The 21,455-nt window shown below is 38.4% G+C and overlaps 1 protein-coding gene across 2 annotated transcripts in view; it reads left to right on the top strand.

The window, feature by feature from the left end:
• The window catches only part of LOC129787388 (protein tiptop), a 156,110-nt gene that overhangs the window by 32,968 nt on the left and 101,687 nt on the right, over window positions 1-21,455 (top strand). The window contains exon 1 of one of the 2 annotated variants that reach the window (XM_055822929.1): window positions 8,823-10,223. The exons of the other annotated variant lie outside the window; for it this stretch is intronic. The gene's annotated coding sequence lies outside the window, so the exon portion shown is untranslated. Of the gene's footprint in view, window positions 1-8,822; window positions 10,224-21,455 lie in introns of those variants that run through there. 2 annotated transcript variants of the gene reach the window in all.

Here is a 21,455-nt window from a genome sequence, read left to right as displayed (position 1 = left end):
TGATTTCTTCAAAAAGAAAAAAGAAAAACTTTCTAATATTTTCCATAAAGAAAAATAAATTGAAAAACCCAATAATTTGAATTTTCTCAAGTGCAAAAAATCGGGTAGAAGAAATTTATTTAAGAAAAAATATCCCACTATACAAGAAGGTTCTATTTTTCCATTTTCTATCCACTTCCCTGTGAATTGTGTGTGCAGTATTCTGCTATGGGCCAAATTTACGACTTCATAACATTCTTCTTTTGCCGCTTTTTTATTCCTGCGGAATACACACCTCGCACCCCCCGAAGAAATCATCGCACATGCGAGAAAATATGTAGCCAATAGTGTTTTGTGTGAGAGAACTGCGAAAAATTGTGTGTAAATTTTCACTCAATCTTCACGCCCATAAATTATCCCTCATTTGGCTACTGTGTGTGCTGCTGAGAGGAGAAGGGGGCGAGTATCATGTGGCCACGAAGCTGGAATTGGGGGAGGAGGATGGTGCTCATAATGAGATCATATGCGTCTACGTAATGAATTCAAATGAGCAGTTAAACCCGACAGTCCATGAAAGATTCTCTCCTGGCCTTCTTTATCGTTTCTTCTCTCCTCCCAAGTTTCCTCGCTTATGCTTTCCATGCCCTCGTCATGGTATTTCTTCTTCTTTTTTTTTTTCATCACTTGCGCCTTCTTGCTTTCTGGGGCCGTGCCACAAGGTGAGTTTATTGCAAACTGCGTGCTCGGTGGAGAGATTATGATATGAGAGACTCCCTGCTATTGTTCTACTGTCCAACAATGGTATGTGCTGACTCTGGCGTCCCCTTGAGAATCCCCCTCATGCCAAAAAAATAAAAAAAATGGGGGTTCACTCCGAAGGAAAAAAATGTGCAAAAAAACATCCAGAAGAAACACTCACGCTCACCTTAAACAAATCATTTGGGACAGTTTTCGATAGTCGTGAGTGAATTTTGCTCTTGAAAGAAGCGATGCTGCGATGGGCACAAGACGGTCTATCTCCGGAGATGATAGAATGATCCAAATAGGAGTTTATGGGACGATGAAGGTGGACAAAGAGGCTCAAAAAGAGGTAGATAATGAAAAACAATGGAATTGCATGAGGGAGACAAGAAGATTGATATCGTGATGTCTTCTGTGCAAAAGGAAAAATATACTACACAACCTTCGATATCGTTCCAAAAGACTACACACAAAAGACATATCCAAGTGCTTCCTCCTTGAACTGATACACCTTTCGCCCCCCCCCCCCCACAGAATGCAACGCCAGAAAATGCAAATTTGCCCCCTTTCAGGTCACTTCTGCACCAATAAAATACCACACAGATTGTCGAGAGTCCAAGACGGATAAGAGGTGAAGTGAGAAGTGCTTTTGCAAAATTTGTGACCATCTTTGGTTGTTCAGGAAGAGATATTTGTGCCAAATTCAAAGGAATTGTTATTAAATTGCAACCGAATTGGGCAGAACACTCAGAAAAAATCATGTTTTACTGTAAAGCTCATTTTAAAAACATCTTACATGTAATTTTTATGTTTTAATCTCTTTTATTAAAACGGGTAATTTTCTGAAGTTATGCTACTGCAAGAAGAAAGCTGACGCAGAAACACTTGCAAAAAGCATTTTGTAGAATAATAAAATATCTACAACAGTGGCTGAATTCTAATATAAAACCCAATCTTTCTCTACAATTTCTCTACAAGTTTTTTTTTCTCTACTCTCTCTGTGTGGCGAAAACTTTAGAAAAAAAACACGAAAAGCTTCTAAACCCAACAGAGAGCTTTCCCACATACAAAATGCAACAAAAGTGGACAAAAAAACCTGTAAAAAAATCGCATAGAAAGATTACATTTCAAATTAGAATTTTTCCACAAGTTTGTAATGAATAGTAAACAAATATTTTTCTGAGTGTAAGATTTAACATTATGTTTAGAGGTCCATTTTCCTCAAAATTCCTGATGTAATCTTTTCAGCAAAATGTTTATCCCTCTAGTTCTATATGTACCTACTAAATTTTCCTTGAAGAAAATCCAGGAAAATCTCACAGTCCAGGGATCACCCTTCAATCACAGCTTCCTGCAAAATATATTCGTGGGTTGTCTATCCATTAAGTGAACTTTGGGAGAGCTGTGTGGGGGTGCAAAGAAAAAGGGGGCAGGAAGGAGGAAAAAAAAAAGGTTCATGTATAAGGATGATACGTGAAGGCCTTAGGATAATATTGATGGTATAAACTTAAGACAGTGCTGCTACTGACTTGCCTCCGTTTCAATGGAGCAAATTCTTATGGCTCGAAATCCTATATATTTTGCTCTTCTGACATTAACTGCTATCGCGTCGAGTCCTGGAGGATTTATTGACGTACACACACACACACAACCTCCGGAGTGCAAGTAATACAGTTGCGATGGTGGAAGGATCTTATGTGAGGGATGATGCAGTTTGCTGGACGGTGGATGGGTTTTCGGGCGTTGCTGCAAAGGAGATGTGCATCTGAAGATGGTGGCAATAAATAGCGGAGGGAAGATGGGATTTTGTATGCTGCTATATGCTGTATGAGACACCGTGAGAGTGACTTCAAGGGGTGAAAGACGCGAAATCTATCGCGTACATGGGGGGTGTGGGGGCGAGTTAAGAGGAGTTATTTAAATTGGATACGATGCTTTCATGAGGCGCTATACACCAACCAAAGCAGTACATTTTGGGGGCTGGGTGCAAAAAATCGATTCGGAAGATGGGGATAAATGATGTCTGAAATATTTTAAATATTCACGATTCCTCAATATAACCATCCAAACCCATGGAGTCAGTCGTCTTTTCTTCACTTTTGTCGGAATTGATTGTCTCTCTGGAGAGAGATTTCGTCGTCGTTCGATGAACACGATTCCGAGGGTGTCGGTGGAAATTGCCAGGATGGAAGAATCCACGCCAGCCGTTCATCTTGCACTCCCCCTTTCAACCCCACACCCCCGCGCGGGTGCCCTATGTGTATGTGTGTTTTATTTGCCACCCCCCATCACCTCTCACAGCTCTCAAATTCAAAATGCTATCATCGCAAGCCGAAAAATACATGAGAGACGAGTTTTGGCTGCCGGTGCTTGATGTACACGCCACCATCGCTTTTTCGAGATTCAGTCGAAAGATTTCGATACTCTGGTGTGCAATGGCAGGGGCTGTAGCACCCTCTACTACACCATGCCACCCACCTCACACCACCCAAGTCACCACGAATGGTGGTGTTCCATTTTCAATAAATTTTCGGTAGTCATGGCAACTCTCGCATATATATTTTCTCTCTTTCTCCGAGCACCCGAACCACCATATATACTTACATACATAGTTGGCTTCTGCGAGAGGAATACCCAACCATCGGAACCTCTCGCCCTTTTTGGGCTGCAAGACAACTCGGGGGTGGTGCGGTGGCACACAACAAAAGAGGAAAAGCGAGAGAGAATGTCGTTCATCCCCCCATTGAAATGCGTAAATCTTTCAGCGATAGAATCAAACGTTTTAATGACGTCACATAGCCAATCATGACGAGAAATGTGGGTGGACGTGGGTGGAAGCGTTGATGAATGTGTGGGTGGGTGAACGTTCTTTTTTTCTTCCTCCACTAACCCCTAACTCATTCTACTGCATTTACAGAAGGCACTGGGGCTCTGTGGGGGCTTATAAGGACGAGGTGGTAGAAACAACGCTATGAATATTTTCTTTGAGTGTACATTGTTATAGGGATGCTCTTAAGGGGGGTCTCTTTTGAGAGCTGGTGAAATTAAATATTTTAATTTTTCTTGGGGTTTTTCTTAAATTCGGTCTTCAAGTGTTGGTGACATTTAAAGACTTATCATTAGAGAGTAAGAAAATCACTTTCCGCCATCTTAGATGCGACGCCATCTTGAGATTTTCCTCAAAACACAAAGGTAGGTTTTTCTCAGGATCTACTGGATGGATTTTGATGGGGTCAAAAGCAAATGAAAGAGGAAATACTAATGCAAATTTTGATGTACCAGAATTTTGAATTTCCACTCTGGGGCTGAGAAAAGTGGAAAAATGTGACTTTTTTCAGATATTTTTGACGTTTTTCCACTTTTCTTAGCCCCAGAATGGAAATTCAAAATTCTGGTACATCAAAATCTGCACGGGTATGTCCTCTTTCATTTGCTTTTTATCCCATCAAAATCCATCTAGTAGATCCTGAGAAAAACCTACCTTTGTGTTTTAGGGCAGTTCTGTGAAAGAGACGGAAAATCACAAGATGGCGTCGCACCTAAGAGGGCGAAAAGTGATTTTCTTACACTTCAATAACTAGGCTACAAATGTAACCATCATCGGATATCCAAGTTTAAGAAAAACGCCAAGAAAATGACAACATTAAAAATGAGTAAATTCTAACAGATTTCCCAAGAGACCCCCCTTAAGGTGACAAATATTGCGATTGAATGAGAAGAAAAAAATATTTAATTTTGAAAATTTTCTATCGGAAATGGTCCTATATAATGTTGGTTTTTGATTAATATTTTAAGCGAACTTAAATGTCTTTTGAGAACTCAAAAAAAAAACTAATTTTTGACTTCGATTTAAATATTTTTTTGAGTTTAATCTTTTGAAAATTAAACATATAGGTATAAATAAATTTTTCTTCATTCTACTAAATATTTTTAAAAAATTAAAGAATTTTCTATTGAATTAAAAAAAAACATTTTTGAAAGTTTTTGATTGCTTCCAAGAGAAAGAATCATTTTCAAAATAAAATTGGAAAGTAGAAGTAATTAGAAAAGAATACGATTAGTCTAAAAAAGAAAACATAATTACACTAAATAAAAAAAATAACGCAAAATTGCTGATTAAGACGCTTTTCATTCAGCGATTTCTTTTAATTACGCAATTCTTCGCAGCATTAGTACCTTAATCATTTCAATGAAGCCTATAACTTCTTCCTTCTTTGGGATCGTTTTCTTTTCTTTTCTAAAACTCCCATCACGATTGCAAATAAAGTAATTCTGCGTGTGAAGAGTGTTGCGTTAGATTGTAAATTCAAAATATTATGATACCATGTATGGGAGCTATCAGGGAGCCATCATTCACAATTTCGCACAATTCTCCGCATTGTCTTATGATTTGTTGGAATTATGTTCGCTTTGCTAACGGTTTTGGGTGCATTTTCATGTATTTTCGCCATAATTATCCTGTCAGGTGCGAGATTGAGAGACACACACACAGTGCAAGAGGGAGATTAGATGAATTCATCTTATGTGTTTATTTATTATATTTGATTGAAGATATCACGAAGATTAAGAAAAGTCCGTGGAAAAGAAGACAGATGAGATGGGTTTGAGGAGAGCCTAGCAATTTTGTGTGGCGCACGCGTTTCTATGCAGCAAGATTGGGGTTTTGGAGATGGAAAATTAGCTACGAGTGCAAATTGTTGGCACATATTATACAACATAGCATACATGTATGTTGGATATATAGCACGAATAAAATGCATTGCGATGAGGTTGCTCTTTGCAATTCAAACCGGGGCCCCGAGAGACGGATGGATGGATTTTATTGTGTTGTATTTGAGCATTTATAACAAATCTTCCCATCCGTCCATCATGTGTCTAGGCAGCGCGGCTGAGGCCCATCACATCTTCAGTCATCCTGCTTGACTTTGATTTGTAAAGTGAAACGCTCACCTCTCGTGACTGACACATTGTCAGATTGGATTTGGATTATGCAGCTAAAAACGGGTGAGGAAAATGCAAAAACACCTCGTGCGAGAGACAAACAGCAAAACACTCACATGGTGAGACAAATAGACGCATTGCGGGGTAACTAAGGGGGCTCCCCCCTTCCGTGTGTGTGCACCCGTATTACCAGCATGAAGAGGGAAAAAAGAAGGAAATCCAAAGCTGATGCATCTGGAGATTGATGCGCGTCTGCATCAGCATATTAGTGGCAAAAGTGTACAGCTCTGTGTACCCTGTGAAAGGCATCATTTTCACATCTTGCCAATTTACTTCTTGGCACTGATTTCTTCTTCATTGCCGCACGGCGTGTGAGGAGATGCAAAAAAGAGAGTGGCAAACCTCCTCATCCGCCTCTTCACCAACATCACTCCATCATCCGCTTTAGACAGAGTGACATCGAAATGATAAGCTCAGACTTGTGTGCATCCTCGAAAATGCCATCCAACTCCTTATTCTTGCATCAGCGAACGACTAAAGGAATTCCAGGAGAGTATCTCTCTCGTTGTCGGGATGATGCTCAAATTTTATTACGAAATTCAATTAAAATGATTCCCGCTTAAAGAGCTTCTTCTTACGGGTAATCAAGGGAAAGATTTACAGCTTATTGCTTCAATTAAGCTTTTAGAATTTTATTTTTTCTTCTTCATTCAAATAAACTATTATCATTTACTGCATTTTTTTTCAATCAGTTAGGGGGTCTATTTTAGGGACTAAATTTCTAAATCTCATATCCTTTGAGATCATTTACCCACCCTTAGTTTCTTTGGGAAGGATATGGAATAAAAACTAGAAGCAATTTAAAATCGTTTTTCCAATCAAAAATGTCGGCACAGCAATTTCTCAATTTGAAGGCACAAAGGAGCTATATTTGAGTGGTTTAAAAAAGAATCAAATCTCCGGAGGATTTCATAACCAGCACCCACCCATCCACACACACCCTTCTTCCCACCCTCCTATAAATTTCCTCTAAAAGAGAAATGCTTCACTTCTGAAGATTTCTTTATACACAAAACGTGGTACTTCCTTCTTCAGCAGTGGATATCGAGGAGAATGTAGCGTACACCAAAGAAGCTTTGGGATGATAAAAAAAAAAGTCAGAACAAGAAAAAGATGAGAGAAATAATAAAGAAGTCATCCCTGGAGCAAAATTGGATGCATTTCTTGAAAATTATATCCAATTGTATATTTCTCTTGCCATTTCTCCCTGTTTTATTTCATTGCGAGGAAGATCCCCTCAAACCAGAGAGTCTGCATAACACAAGCATTTTCACAAGTTTTCCTAAAGGTGAATCACGATTTTCATGACACAAAACCAAATTGCTCTCGTTCATTGAGAGGTCAGAAAAAGGAGACGACGTTTTCATGAAATGTTTATTCACAATTTTCTAATATGATTATATGGTTATAATGTGGTTTATATTTTATGAAAATATACAAATAGAATTTCCTGCAAATGGCACTTTTATATTATTTGCCTGCCTCTTCCTCTTCTGGCCCCACACCCAGAAGCAGCAGCAAACTCCACACGCTTGGCCAGAAACTTGTATTAGACATTATGTATGCTCTTTGCATTTATTAACTCAAATGCGCGAGCTTGAAGCATTTAGCACTCTTTGACTATACACTTTGCTTCTGTGACACGAGGAAGAGACAGATTTAAATTTATTAATTGCATTGCGAGGGGTTCTCTTGGCTTCGTTTGATCTTTTTATTGTGTAGAGACGTTCAAAAACCACATGAGAGATCTTTCTATTTGGCAAATTTTGCTCTAAAATGATAAATTTTCGTTGCTAATTGATCTAAATATTCAAATTTTTCGATATTTAAAACAAATCACGGTCATTTTGTTAATTTATATCTGACCTTTTTTGGGGTTTTCTCAATTTTCTCGTTAAGTTTTTTGAGATATTTTGTTTAAGAAATTGTCAAGGTTTGGTGATGGAATTGATTAATTTTCTTATGGGTGTTGAAAAGGCGGATAAGCTATTTCAATTAATCTATCCCACACGTGTTTAGTTTTGTTTTACTTTCACTATTTTTTTGAATTAATTTTATTTAACGTTATTTTTAAACGAAATTTTAAAATTTCTGTATTTAGGTTTATTAATTAAAGGTCGAAGAAAGCCTAATAGCCTAAACTTAATTGATTCTCAAAGTTTAATTTCAACATAATTTTACGTAATTAATATGTTTATTATTATTAAAATTTTATCAAAATTAATCTAAAGTTTATCAAGATGGCGTCCTAGGAATAATTTTGATCAGTTTTCCACCAAAAATGAAATAAAATTGAATAAAACACTAAAGAACAAATAAATCAGTAAAGAATCTCCCAAAAAGCTTGACTAAATTGGCCTAATTAATCATTTTCCTAAGCATAAAAACATTAAAATATCTCATAAAATCATCTAGTAGATATCTATCTACCTACAAAGCACCAATTTCCTGTATTAATAAGGGGAAAACCCAAATATTTTCCTCAAATAATAAGTGGAAAGAAAACATGCAAAAACTGCACCCCAACCGAGAGCTTTTCACATTTTCGTGGAAAATTTCAAAAGTTGTCTGTTTGAGGGAAAAATCGATGGTTGAGTATCAAAAAAAAAGTGCTGTAGTAATTCAAATTTACGATCTGACCGTTTTCTTTTTGCCTCTCTGTGGTGGGAGTGAATTTTCCAGCCACACTTCTGCGCACCGGAAAATTTCTTGGGTAAAGCAACCCCTCTCGGCAGTCACTACTACACCCCCAATTCAACACTTGTGTCTGCATTGCGCCGTGAATGTGATCACACCACGGTGCCTTGCGTGTGTGTTTGCTGGAAAGAAAGGGACGTACTTGGGGGGAGAGTTTGTGTGGGTATTTGTGTGTCACATTGGGGTAGAAATCTCTCTCTATGAAACTCACTTGATTTTCCCCTTTGCGTGAGTGAAGGGATTTTTCGTTTGTTCCCAAAAACTCTCGCGCTCTCTGGCACAGCAGTTTGGTTGACTGAGGAAGTGTGTGATGTACACTGAGTGCTACCCAGTCTGTTGTGGCGGGGATGGTTGAATTGGCCTGAGAAAATAAGCGGCTAGCAGTCTGTCAATATGAAAACTGTTTTCATTCTCCGTCGGACACGAAGGCGGCATGGATCACAAATAGCGTCTCCATCGTAAGCGAGCTATTCTTTCATCAGCCACTCAAGACTTTATTTTGTGCTGAAGAAAAACGAACAAATCACCACGTTTTTGCCGTCTGACGAGACAATCTCGCGAGAGACACTTTCGGGCCTTTGGCGCGTCAATGAACACGCGAAGAGCGTTTGCACACGCGGTTTTTTTTGTCTTCCACCCTCGCGTGCGCCAATCTCCGATTGACAGACGATTGACATGCGATTGACACGCGACGCGTGAGTGATAAGTGCGTGATACACCCCCGCAGGACCACAATCGTATATATTTATTTATTTTTTGTATTTGTATTGCGGTGCACCCAAGGAGCTGTTGAGTGGTGACCGTGGGTGTACAAGTACGCGGCACAAGTGACTCGCCGATGTGCGTTCCGCGTGGTGCAAGGAACAATCCACGCGTGCTGTGTGCTATGTGTTGGCAAAATATCGCGAATTCCTCAACACACCATGCCGCAGGTTTTCCCCCTCGTGCATTTCAATGTGAATCTGCGCATGATTATTTATGGGGTTCTTTTAACTAAATTTCCCATCGTGTGTTGTGGTGGATTTTTCAAAGTGAGAGGGTAAACCACGAGACATCTTCAATTTTCCCGCCACTTCTCACACACACTGTGTCTGCGTCTGTGAACCACAGACGTTAAATACCCCGCACCAAAAAACGCATAATATAGACACAAACTAAAATATATATGCTGAATTTTCCCAGTCGGTCCACCAAAAACAGAAAATAAAACAAACGCCGCCAGAGATTGAGGAAATGTGTGAAGAGAAATTGTTTTAAATGGTGAACAATAATTTGTCACTTGGAGCCAGCATAGAACGAGGAAAAAAAGTATATACGGTGTGTGAAAGAGGAGAAGGAAGAAGTGAATAATAAAAAAAAGCCAGCAACTAGTGTGAAAATATATTCATTCCACTTGTTGGCGCCCAACACCACCCCCTAGCTTTTTTTCCCGCAACCACCATTTGGGTGGTGTGAGCGCCACGCACATGCTTCACGGTCCGGCGCTGATAGCGCGAACCCGCTTGTAAATTCAGCAGCAGCCAGAGAGATTTTTTGGGTGGCCAAAGTAAATTGTGATTGATGGTCTTCCACTCTGGAGTGTGTGCATAGAGAGAGAGAGAGAGATGGGAAGGTGGACCATGTCCATTTCCCGAGGATTTGTGGCCAGCGAGTGGCATTGAAACGCAAAAGAGTCGCTGATTAACACACGAGGCCCCCATCAAGCGACAAATCTCTGCTGTGTCGCGAGATTTCGTCACACAGGAAGGAACACGCGCACCGGTTGAAGAAGTTCAAGCAGCGCTGATTAGATGTCTACAGCAATTGTAAGTCTCCTTAATGACTTGATACAATATTTTACAATCAATCACTATCATGGATCTTTTTCTTATTTGTATGACTTTTATCATGCTGGTTAATATTTTATGAAACCCATGCTTGCAAAAGCGATAATTAGCCGAGGTGAATTAGATTTATGCAAATTTGTGGGATTTATGTGTAATAAATCATATTATGAATGATTTTTAAAGTCGTAATCTTGAGTTACGATCATGGAGTTAGGAGTTTGGCTATATGGAACTTGGCCGTATCCAACAGCCGTAAAAAATAAGAAGAAGAAGAAGTTAGGAGTTTAGAGAATTTGTTAATTTTTGAGATTTTTGATGATCTCGATTGGATTTTGAATGAATGATACTGGGCTTAAAAAATATTTTCTCCTGATTACGGCCCTGGCAATTGAATTATTTCTAAGTAAACTTTTAAGCTTTTAGTCTTTAAAAAGGAGATTAGCTTCTTAGAATTTGTGTGATCTATCTTAAAAATGAATGGTCTGTGATCCTAAAGTCATATTGCTGAAGTTGCTGAATGATTTTGTATTAATTTAATCGGTTTTATTAAAAAAGAGAATAAAAATAAATTCATAGAAAGCTTAAAATTTTGTTTTTCTAAACCGATTTCTTTCGATTTTCACGCATTGATCTTTACTGATTTTCGTTGACCTTTCAACTTGACAACATATTAATAAAAAAAATTAAAAAATAAGAAAAATTAGTAAATCATAGAAAATGTTTTTTCTATTTTATTTTCAACAAAAAAAATGTCAGCATTAGTAATATTTTTTAAGTTTCAAAAACAGGTGAATTTGAACTGAATTATTTTCAATGAATAAAGTAATATTAATAAAAATAAATAATATTTTAATTTTCCTCTCTTTATCTTATTCTTATAAAATAAAATAATTATTTGCTGAGCAGTGGCAATTTTCTTTAATTGCTATAAATTAGATTTTTTTTCAACTATCAGCAAATCAGCCGTATAATTTCCTGCACATAAAAGCACCTTACTAAATGCTGGTGTACACCGCAGACGGTGAATTTCTCCCCCTTGGCCCTTGTTAAAGGTGCGATCGTGCGAAGAGAGGGAGCGCGAAGATCATCGTGTGCAAGAGTGCCTTTGTGAACAAATAAATGGAGTCCACAGAAATTGATGGAAATGATGTGGAAATAATATCCATAAAATATGTGCCAATAGTAATTTCAATAAAATAAATTGTGGTGTGGTTGCTTCTCTGTCTTTTCCATCCCATTAATGAATTTCCATTAATCTAAAATGTCCATTTTGATGGAAGCGACCTTAATATGTACACACACCACACTCAATTGCAAAGTCCGATGATTTTTGCATTTTCCATCAAAAAAACTTCATCGAGCATCAAAGGGGTGTGAGGGGGGAACAGTGCGCGCGCGGCCTATCGCCAATGGAATATGCGTTCAGTGACCAACAATTTGCACAATTTTACAATCATTTAATTAATATCAATAAATTTTGCATTGAAAGACGTGCAAGATCGCGTGTGTTGCGGTGGATATTGCCTTTGAACCTCACGCTGTCTCTTGATGGTTGATCAGTAAATTTTCGGTTTTAAACACCACCAACATTTTGTGCGCGCCTCATTTCACTCCGCTGGGTGACTTTTACGAGCCACTTTTTGAGTGGATCACTGCAAAAGATCAATAAATTGGCATTATTGCAGAGGTTGGGTATAGCATGAGGGGATGGTGAGGGGTGTAGTTGGGTTGTTCCCATTGGGGGAGAGAATTATGCACCTCTTTATTGATTGTATTGATTTTATGCCGATCGCTGCGGATTCCACGCTTAATTGAATCTGTCGCCTCTTTGATGGCATCTTCGCGTATATTTTTTTTGTAAATCATCAACCCATGAGCGCCATAAGATCGAATTCCCAGGAGCTGGATCGGCATGTCTCTGTGAGTTGGATTAAATGAAGTGCCATGCGGCGGGGAGTGTGTGGCACTGAGGGGAGCAAATGTCGGGTGATATGTGCAGGCGATTCAGGAAAACGATTCAATCACTCATAATAACATGAATATATGTGAGTGACATCTTGAAGAGGATATGCCATCCATCCAGCAAGCCATCCATTTACCATACCACTTCTTCTCACACTCTCTCTCACCTCTCATCAGAGGGTGTTTTCTTATCAGAAAATTCCGACTATGTTGCATTAAAAAATAAATATATATTGTCTATCCGATATTGTCGTGGGAGTATCGATTGAATTTACAGTGCTACAATACTTTATGTACACATTGCACCCCCTTCCCACTCAACCCCAATTTCAAGCATACATATACCCCAACATATATAGCTAAAAGTTTCCGTCTCTTGGAAAATCAATGGGGCGAACCACCCTGTGGCGTCTTGGAAGTATTATTGGACGACACGTTATAGTTTCTACTCTGTCAAACGAACCGATCACTCATTTCTGACTGACACGTGACAGGCAAAATGGTCAATTCCATATGTATAAGCAAAGTTACAACCAAGAGACTCCATATAAACCGAGGAGCATACACTCTGGGTGAAACTATAAGCTCATATATATAAATAAAAGAGTAGTGTAAATAGCATTGGAGTTATTTTGAAATTGAACATTTCAATTAAATTTGTGTCTTGGCCGTCCATCAATCTCGATTCTCCCAACATAACGAAGATGTGTCATCCATCTGCCGTTTGCAATGTATAAACTGGACAACATAATTTCATATGTATGTATGTACAGCACATGTACCTGACTATATAAATAAATTCTTCATGTTTTCAAAATTAAATGCACTGTCAGTGGATTTCCTACCCACACATACACTTCTTCCGCAATTTCGCCAGGTGGGGGGATTTTTCAAACTACCCTCAGGACAAATTGCACCCTCAATTTGTTTGGGAAGAGCAAAAGGGGGCTCACACAGTTCTTCTCCACGAAGAATGTGTTACTACCAGCGATTTGTCGATGGGGGGAATGTTGAAAATGCAAAATAAATAGCGCGAACAGCCAAATCACTTGATGTGGCACAAGTGGCACCCTTGAAGAAATTCGCCGAATTTCTATTACAAGAGGGTGAGTTTTGGATTTGTGGAGGTTCTATTCTTGGGTTTGTTTGCATATTTCTTCGTTTATAAAAATAATATGGAAAGTAGAAGTATTTTAAGGTATTTTTATTTTTAACCGTTGAAATCGTTATCTTTTGAATTTCAAATTCTGACAGGAGAATTTAACACGATTTTTTAAATAATTTTTAAGGACGCTCAATTAAACGATTTCTTTGAAGAAATAAATTCATTTTAATTTTAAATCTAATGCAATTGAGCATAAAATTAATCAAAATATGTCATAAAAGTGATATGAGGACTAAACGAATTATCCTTGAGTCTCTCATGAAAAAATTGCCCCTACAAATTCCCTCAAGTCTATCTCTCGCAGCATCGAGGAGCATCAAGCGAAGGGCGGTGTGAAAAATTGAGAAACATATTTGATGCAGTTAAACATAATGCCACGTCTTTGATTATATATCAAAAAGAGAAGTAGCAACCCCGCGTAGTAGCGAAATAATATCGAAGAGGGAGGTTTGAAGATGTCAGCAGCAATTTTTCAGTCGTCGCCATCCGGTCATCATCATCATTGATGGGGAGGTTTTCGGGGGTACTTGCAGGGGATGTTACTTCCTTTCGGTAGCTCCTTTATCAACTCCCGCCTCGTGTCATCGCTCTCAATCAATCGCCTCTTGTTGCTCTACTATTTCGTCCATCCCCTCGCACACAGACATGATAAATGCACCAACAATTTTTCTCGTAGTCCCAAACCATCCAGGAGCTTCTCGCTCTCTCTGGCATTCCTCTTTGTCCTGGCATTCTCGTCACCTTTCTGTGATGAGATATTCCCTGACACTACCGTGGCTTTTTCTGACGCCGTAGCTCTCTTGGCATAGCTAAGTGAAAGAGGCAGAGAATAATTTGATCAAAACAAGAAAAGGTTGGAGGTTGAAACATGAAGAGAAAAAAATTTTGACAGGAATTCCTTAAGCTTCTTCCTTTCCATCACATTTCTGACACGCATTTTTTATCGAAAGAATTACTCATACAAGAGTTGAATTTGCCTCTAGATTCGAGAATATTATTTATTGTTTTTAATAATATTTTGTTGTTTTTTTTTACCGTTGTGTCATTTTAAATTCAAATTATGACAAATGTATAATTTACTTGTCAAATCAAATGTCACATAATTTTAAATAGAATTCAAACACAACGGATAATTTTCAACTCTGATGAAAAATCGCAAAAAAGAGCATAACAAAATACCTTCAAATTGTTTCCTGGGGACTTGTGATTTTATAATTTGTGGTTGGTGTGACAGCGAAAAAGGCAAGGTGTGGGGTGTGAGTTCAAAAGGAACCCCGGGGGCATTGAATAAATCCATACAGAGGGTTTTTACCGCATTGAGGCCCCGCGTGGATTGAGAATGGGGCTAAAGTCGCTTTGATGTGATGTGTGACTGTCTGAGGGAGCATTTTCACCCATGCAAGAGATGAACCACCCTCGTGTATATAAAACGCATTTTCGCAACAGGAGCCAATATTGCCTGCCCTTGACATCTACTCACCCCAAGTACATGAGAAGCATAACATAATTGAGCATTTGGGGAGCGCAACAAAGCAAAAGACTTCCAAGATTGAGGTATACAGGAAAAAAAAACATCACCACCAACATTTACCTTCACGGTGTAACCGACAAAAGATCAGTACTCTCGTTGATTATATGATCACCTGTCATCGAAGCGGTATGCGATGTGTTTTGGTACTAATTTTCACTCCACCCACTCACGTGCACTGTAAAAATGTGAATTTACAGTCGTGCTGCGAGAGTTGAAACAGAATATTGTGATAAATTTAAATTGAATCATCCTCACAGCCTGATGAAGATCTCTCTTCGTATTGATCAGGAATTTATGCGCGAAATAAATTTTAAATATCAATGAAAGATTTATAGAAATGTCTTAAATCCTTTTGAATTCTCTAAAAGAATTTTTATAGATAAAGAAAAATGAGAATTTTCTTTTGAATAAATTTTAAAAATTGATTTTGAATAATTTGAAAAATATTGTCGAGAATATTTTGGAGAAATAATATTAGGATTTTTCAAACAGCGCTCCCCCTTTTATTCCATACGTGAAGATTATCATGAATATGTGTGAAGAAAGTGCGTCCAAAAAGAGCATTCCCCCATAGCATTGGCGCCACATAAAGTCTCAAGCATCCGTGTAAACAAGCCCATTCACCAATGGTATGAGGGGGGATAGAGCCTTGTGGGTGGAAAATTAGACGAGGGAATACACAGAGAATGGAGTGGTAGAGACATAAGCTTTGATATTCAACAAATTTCTTCGATTGACGTGCGATTGAGTTCTCAAAGGCAAAATACACGAAGAATGAAATGATTTTTGCCAGAACAGTGACTTCCAAAAGGATTTAATTATTTATGTGTTGAGGGAAGAGGGGTGGACTGAAGCATGTGTGGTGCCACCCTCGCAATTTATGCTGATAATAGCATATATAGAGGTTTGGGTGATGGGGGAGGTTTATATACAGTTATTTTCACCCACTTTGGGGCCTCGTTCATCATCGTTGCAACCATTCTGGAAATTTTTCCACGAGAGAGAGAGGGACGAGGGTGACTAAATTGTGTGCGAGAGTGAAAAGTTTTCGTGTGGTTAAAGTGGTCCATTAAAAATTTATTTATATTGTTACCTCTATAGATTTTCATATAATAAGGACGGGGGGAGGATTTTCCAGCTTGAACCATGCGAATAAGCGATCCACCTTCAGTCTCGCCTCAATTCTTCTGTGCCATGGGGAATGGCATAGGGGTGGGAATTAATGATACCATTAGTGGACACTGTGAGTCGATATGTGCCAGGGTGTTGCTTCTCCCCGCTTACCCTATGGGGCAGCCATTCAACCCCTATGTGGGGAGAAAAAAAAGGAGCATTTAGTATACTGGCTTTTCGGGTGCGAAGAAAGTGTCACAAGCTATTTACATTCTGTTGCACAGTCTGTCTCTTATTTTTTTGTCACAATCTCACTCTCCCCTAACAGCAAAAAATATACTCTGAAGGCAGAAAAATCCCCAAAGAAAGTCACCCTCGTAAATCTTGGAAGAATTTTTGATGATGAATTTCCTTCCTCCGTGGAAGACCTATTTTTTTCAAATAATATTTTATGAGAAATAAAACATTGGCACTAGGAAACCACACGCTCTCCTAATGACTCTTCGTGGAATTATCAACAATTTATTAGCAGAGAAGTTGATGGAATAGTGTGAGCAGTGCGAGATATTTGATCAATAAATGCACGCACCAGACTTGGAAATGTTGCGAGTGATTCATCGCTCCACTAACTACCCTGACTACCCCATTAAAATTGATTTATAGGCATGTACAATAAATCACGGGGCGGCATATGCAAATCAATAGTAAATCTCCGGGAGAGAAGGTTAACCTACACCCCCCGAACCACACGCTCTCTCTCATTTCTTCAAAATCACACAAAGAGAATTTTTTCTTGGAAATGTAAAAAGGGTTGGGAAAATGATTTTTCCTCTGTGAAAGGGATAAATCCCGTATTGGATTATTTTTTCCATCATCAACCTAAATTAAAATTATTGAAATCAATTTAAAATCAGAGTTGTTTCTTGTGCGAAGTTGTTGAGCGCCTCCAAACCCCTCCATATTAGTAGTAGTAGTGTTTCTTGTGCAGATAAATCGCTGAATGGTTATCGAATGAATGAAAAAACTACCCTTAAGCCTGAAGTCTAAAATAAGAATTTTAAGATTAAATTTCAACCCCCTTAAGAATGAAATAAATCTCCTACAATTCGTAGGAAATCAAATTAAAAGAATATCAAGTTTTTCTTATAGTTAAATTCTTCTTGGAAATATCCCATGCAAGAAAATACAAAAGGGGGATGATGAAAAATCCCTCCCGTATCATTTTCACTCGCAGCACTCAACCCCATCCACGGTACTATGGGTTTAAATTGATTTTGAAAATATAATTTTCCGTTTGAACGATCAAAAAGTGAAAGAGGTTAAATTGCCAATGGATTTTCATTGGATGGCATTTGATCGAATCAAATTGGGCTTGACTCGTGAAAATCACACCCGCCACCCATACTCCCACCGCTCCCACCCCCTTCAAACCCCTAACTAAGCCTGGCATGAAAAGTATAGGTACTGACGGGAGATGCTAATGATTTGTCAAGGGGTAAATTAGGGGTTAATTAAAAATGTCCCCTGCCTAACTGTCTTTTTCCGAAAAAGCAGTATTTTTTGGAAATAACCCTTTGCGCGCATAGTTCAATAATTTTCACATTTACATGCTGGCCCATTATATTGCAATCTATGTATGCCGCAGAGTATTGGGCGGGGGAGAGGATCGAATAAATCACCCCCGGGGAAAGCTCTCTAATTTTCCAAAACAATATGACTTTTGATGCCATCGCGTGCTGGTTGAATTTCCTTGTCCAGCATCCCTCAGATGGCTAACCGTATTGTTGGTCATCTAATGCCATTGATGGGGTGAATTTCGCGGGAAAATGTGCACTATGAATGCATGCTTTAAAGCGGAACCCCTACATCATTTTAGGGGGACTATTCTGCGCTGATTGTCTCCCATTAAAAGTCACACATCCATTCATTGTCAATCCGCTGCCACAGACAGATTATTACGTTGTTATCCGGGCATTTCTTCCGCTATTATGTTGAAGAGGAGGTTTAGAAGGATCCATTAGTGATTGTTTAAAAATAATTTTGTTGAGTAAAGTAAGGCCTGAAGAAGGCGGCAGTGAGCTCCGAAAAATCAAATGATTTGTTAGATATAGAGAAGAATTTTTTAGGTACTTGCCTTTGTATTGTCTTAAAAATACGTTCTTATTAATTACAATTGACAAACAGAATTTTTTAATTATCGCTCATTGTACAATGACCTGTAAACGGGGTAATTGACATGACTTAAATCAATTGAAAGATCTCTCAGAGGCTTACCTTTATACGGTATTAGCGATAAATTTCAATACTTCGATGATTTAGAGGAATCCACCGCATAGTGGCAGGTGTTTGTGAACTAAAGGTGTTCCTCATCATCAGCACATGTGCCTTTCATTTGTGCACCAAAAATATCCAAAAAGGAAGGGGATAAATTGGCCCCGTGGTGAGATTAAAATGCGATATCGAAGAATTTGTATAATTTCTCTCCAATTGCAAAAGATGGGACGAAATTGTGCAATCGTCGAGAAACGCGATGTGCGCGATTCCGGTGGCTTGATAAATAATCCACACAAAGACGTAAAGTCAGGGAATCCGAGCTTCTGTGGTTTCCTCGAGGGCGAAGGTGTCTCACCCCATTGCGTGCGTATGTGTATGTAGGGATTTGCTTTCATCCAACAACCTCATCTTCTCCCTTCACAGACACCCCCTTTATTCACCCCTCAATGCGTCTTTTCCTCCCCATGGGAGATGGGAATGTTGGAAATCGGCAGGTAAACCGCTGACGCTCTAACCTCTACCATTCAAAGCACACCCCCATCCCTCGTACACAAAAAAAACGCAATATTGCTTCGGGTCGAGTGTATAGATAAAATAAAATAATATCATCCTGCGTAAGAGAGGCATGGTGTGTATTTTTCAGGGAAAATTCATACATATGCGAACGATTTACTTTTATTGGATTTGTTCTCCACTTTCACTCTCTGCTTCCTCGTTCCGCTGCCGGTACAAGTTAAAATGCATACAGGAAAACCCCAGATGGAAAACTATACACACCATATAGCACTATTTTGACTGGGGCAAAATGTACGGGAGGAGGGATGAGGCGTAGAGAATAAGAAATTCGCCCCAATCCTTGGGAAATTCAAGAAGGCACATCACACACAAAAAAAATCCGATATGTTTGCCAGATATGCGAAATTTTCTCCCACATACGAGTTTATTTTAAACGGAAATGGAGAAAGAGGAAAATTTGTATATAAATGGTGTACAATTTTACATACATATGCTGGAAATAAATTTGCATGAATATTTATTCCATTCGGAAAAGAAGGAAGAAGCAAAAAAACCAGCCCACATACTCATTGACACACACGCGTTATTTAATACAATATCGTATGATGACCTGATATAGGATATTGCTGGCGAGAAAATCCTCATGAGATCACCACTCATGCCATGAAATCACATCATTTTCGGTTGTGGGTGATGATTGTTTGGATAAAAGGGTCGGTTTTTTTTATTCTTCAACTGTTATATACATTTTATTGTTTTTATTCTAATAAAATCAATGGTTTAAGAGTTGAGGATGTAGGGAAAAATATATATCAACGTTAAGACTTTTTTCTTTAACTGAATGTTGGCTTTTAAAACTTCTTGAGAATTAGAACATTTAACCTTCTTCCAGACATACTTGGCACATAATTCTTAAGCAATGAGAATTAAGTCAAAAAAATTACCAAATTGTGAACAATTACAGAAATTAGGAAAACTTAAATGACAGCTTATACAGTAAAATTAAATCGTATAGTGTCAAATTTGCCACGAAAGAAATCCATTCATCATTAGCAGCTCAACAAACTCACCGTCATCTCCCTCATAGACGTGCCACGGGCAAAAGTGATGAAGATGAAAATGAAATTATGTCAAAAAATCCTCATGAAAGACTAACAAAAATATTAGTTTAGCTCCGAACGGAGATTTTGTCGACTCTCAATTAATCAATCAATCAATCAGGGGAAGAATCAGCGTCATCATGTCTCAATTTAAGTTGCTGTCCGTGTTTTGAAAAAGAGCACCGTGGCATGAGGAGCAAAAAAAAATCATCTCTTCTCGATCTGATCAAACCCGTCAAAGTCATCATCACGATTTGATTTTTCTTTCTTTCCCTCGGATATTCACCATGTGCGTTTGGACATGCGAGATGCGCGGCTGGAGAAAAAAGAGTTTTGAGTTGTGACGTGTGATTTCAATCTTATTAAGTATTTGTTAAAAATCATAATCAGACGTGGTTAAGAATGAGAGGGAATTTCACAATATAAACTCACCTCAAAGTAATGCTCAAAGCAATCGTAAAAGTAATCCCATCCAGCGACGACCCTTCAGCACATTTTCATGATTTTACAGAAAGGAAAAAGAAAAGCTCAAAGCATAATTTCTGCGTGAAGAAAAAAAAATGAAAGAAATGGGGTGCAAAAAATCTTCAATACGTTAGAACAAAGCACAACTGAATGCTTGACAGTTCAATTAATAACGTACAAGAAAATTATGTTGCCGAACGAGCCCAGCTTTTTTTTTCCATCCACCCACCCACTCCCGAGGATTTTCCTCCTGCGCTTCACCTTTGCATGTCAGAAATCATTCCGAGTCTCTGCTATATAGTTTGGAAATGCTTTGTGTTTTCGTTTGTGATTGTGTGTGAGAATGGATTGAGTGGGAAAAAGACGAGAATCAATACTATAAATAGTGAAAGATTGACAAGACAAATCAATCAAACTCCCTTCACACGGGTGGGGTGGAAATTCTTTTGCTGTGCACCTCGTCAAAGCTTCACTCAGGGCGGGGGGTTGGGGGAGAAAACCTTGGAAGAAAATTGTGCTAAATCGAATGGAAAATGTACATTTGAGATAATTAGGTGAGAAAAAATCGAAAACTGGAGTCACTTTGGCGGGAAAGATGGCACATGGTGGAATGCTTTGAGCAGACTCAGGAAAATTATTGTGAGAATCTGAATAATTTCACAGACAAGGCTTAAATTGTAATAGTAGGAGGAGAAATATTTTTATAAGGATTTGTAGATTTTACTTAAGAAATGAAAATATAACAAAATTTTCTTAAACACAAAAAAACATTAAAAATTTAACAAAATAAGTAGATATATTTCGCTACACTCAATTGTTGTGAATAAGCATTGGATCGCGATGGATTTAAGAATGAAGAAACTGAAGGAGAGATGAAGTTGAAGAAAATGACATGGCATATTCGCGGGTTTCCACCTCTTTCTGTCTCTCTCAATGGAGATTTAAAAATCCCCATGATTGAGATTGACGTGAGTGCCTCCAAGATGATGTTCCAAGACGTTTGCATCAGTTGAAAATGTTCATCTTGAAAGAAATGTACAAAATGTATCTCCACGATAGAATATCCCCCAAATGGCCCATGGTCA

This window comes from Lutzomyia longipalpis, chromosome 1 (assembly GCF_024334085.1).
Source record: "Lutzomyia longipalpis isolate SR_M1_2022 chromosome 1, ASM2433408v1".
Taxonomy (NCBI): Eukaryota; Metazoa; Arthropoda; class Insecta; order Diptera; family Psychodidae; genus Lutzomyia; species Lutzomyia longipalpis.
The sequence above is the reverse complement of the archived record's forward strand: the minus strand, read 5'-3'. Positions and strand labels throughout refer to the sequence as shown.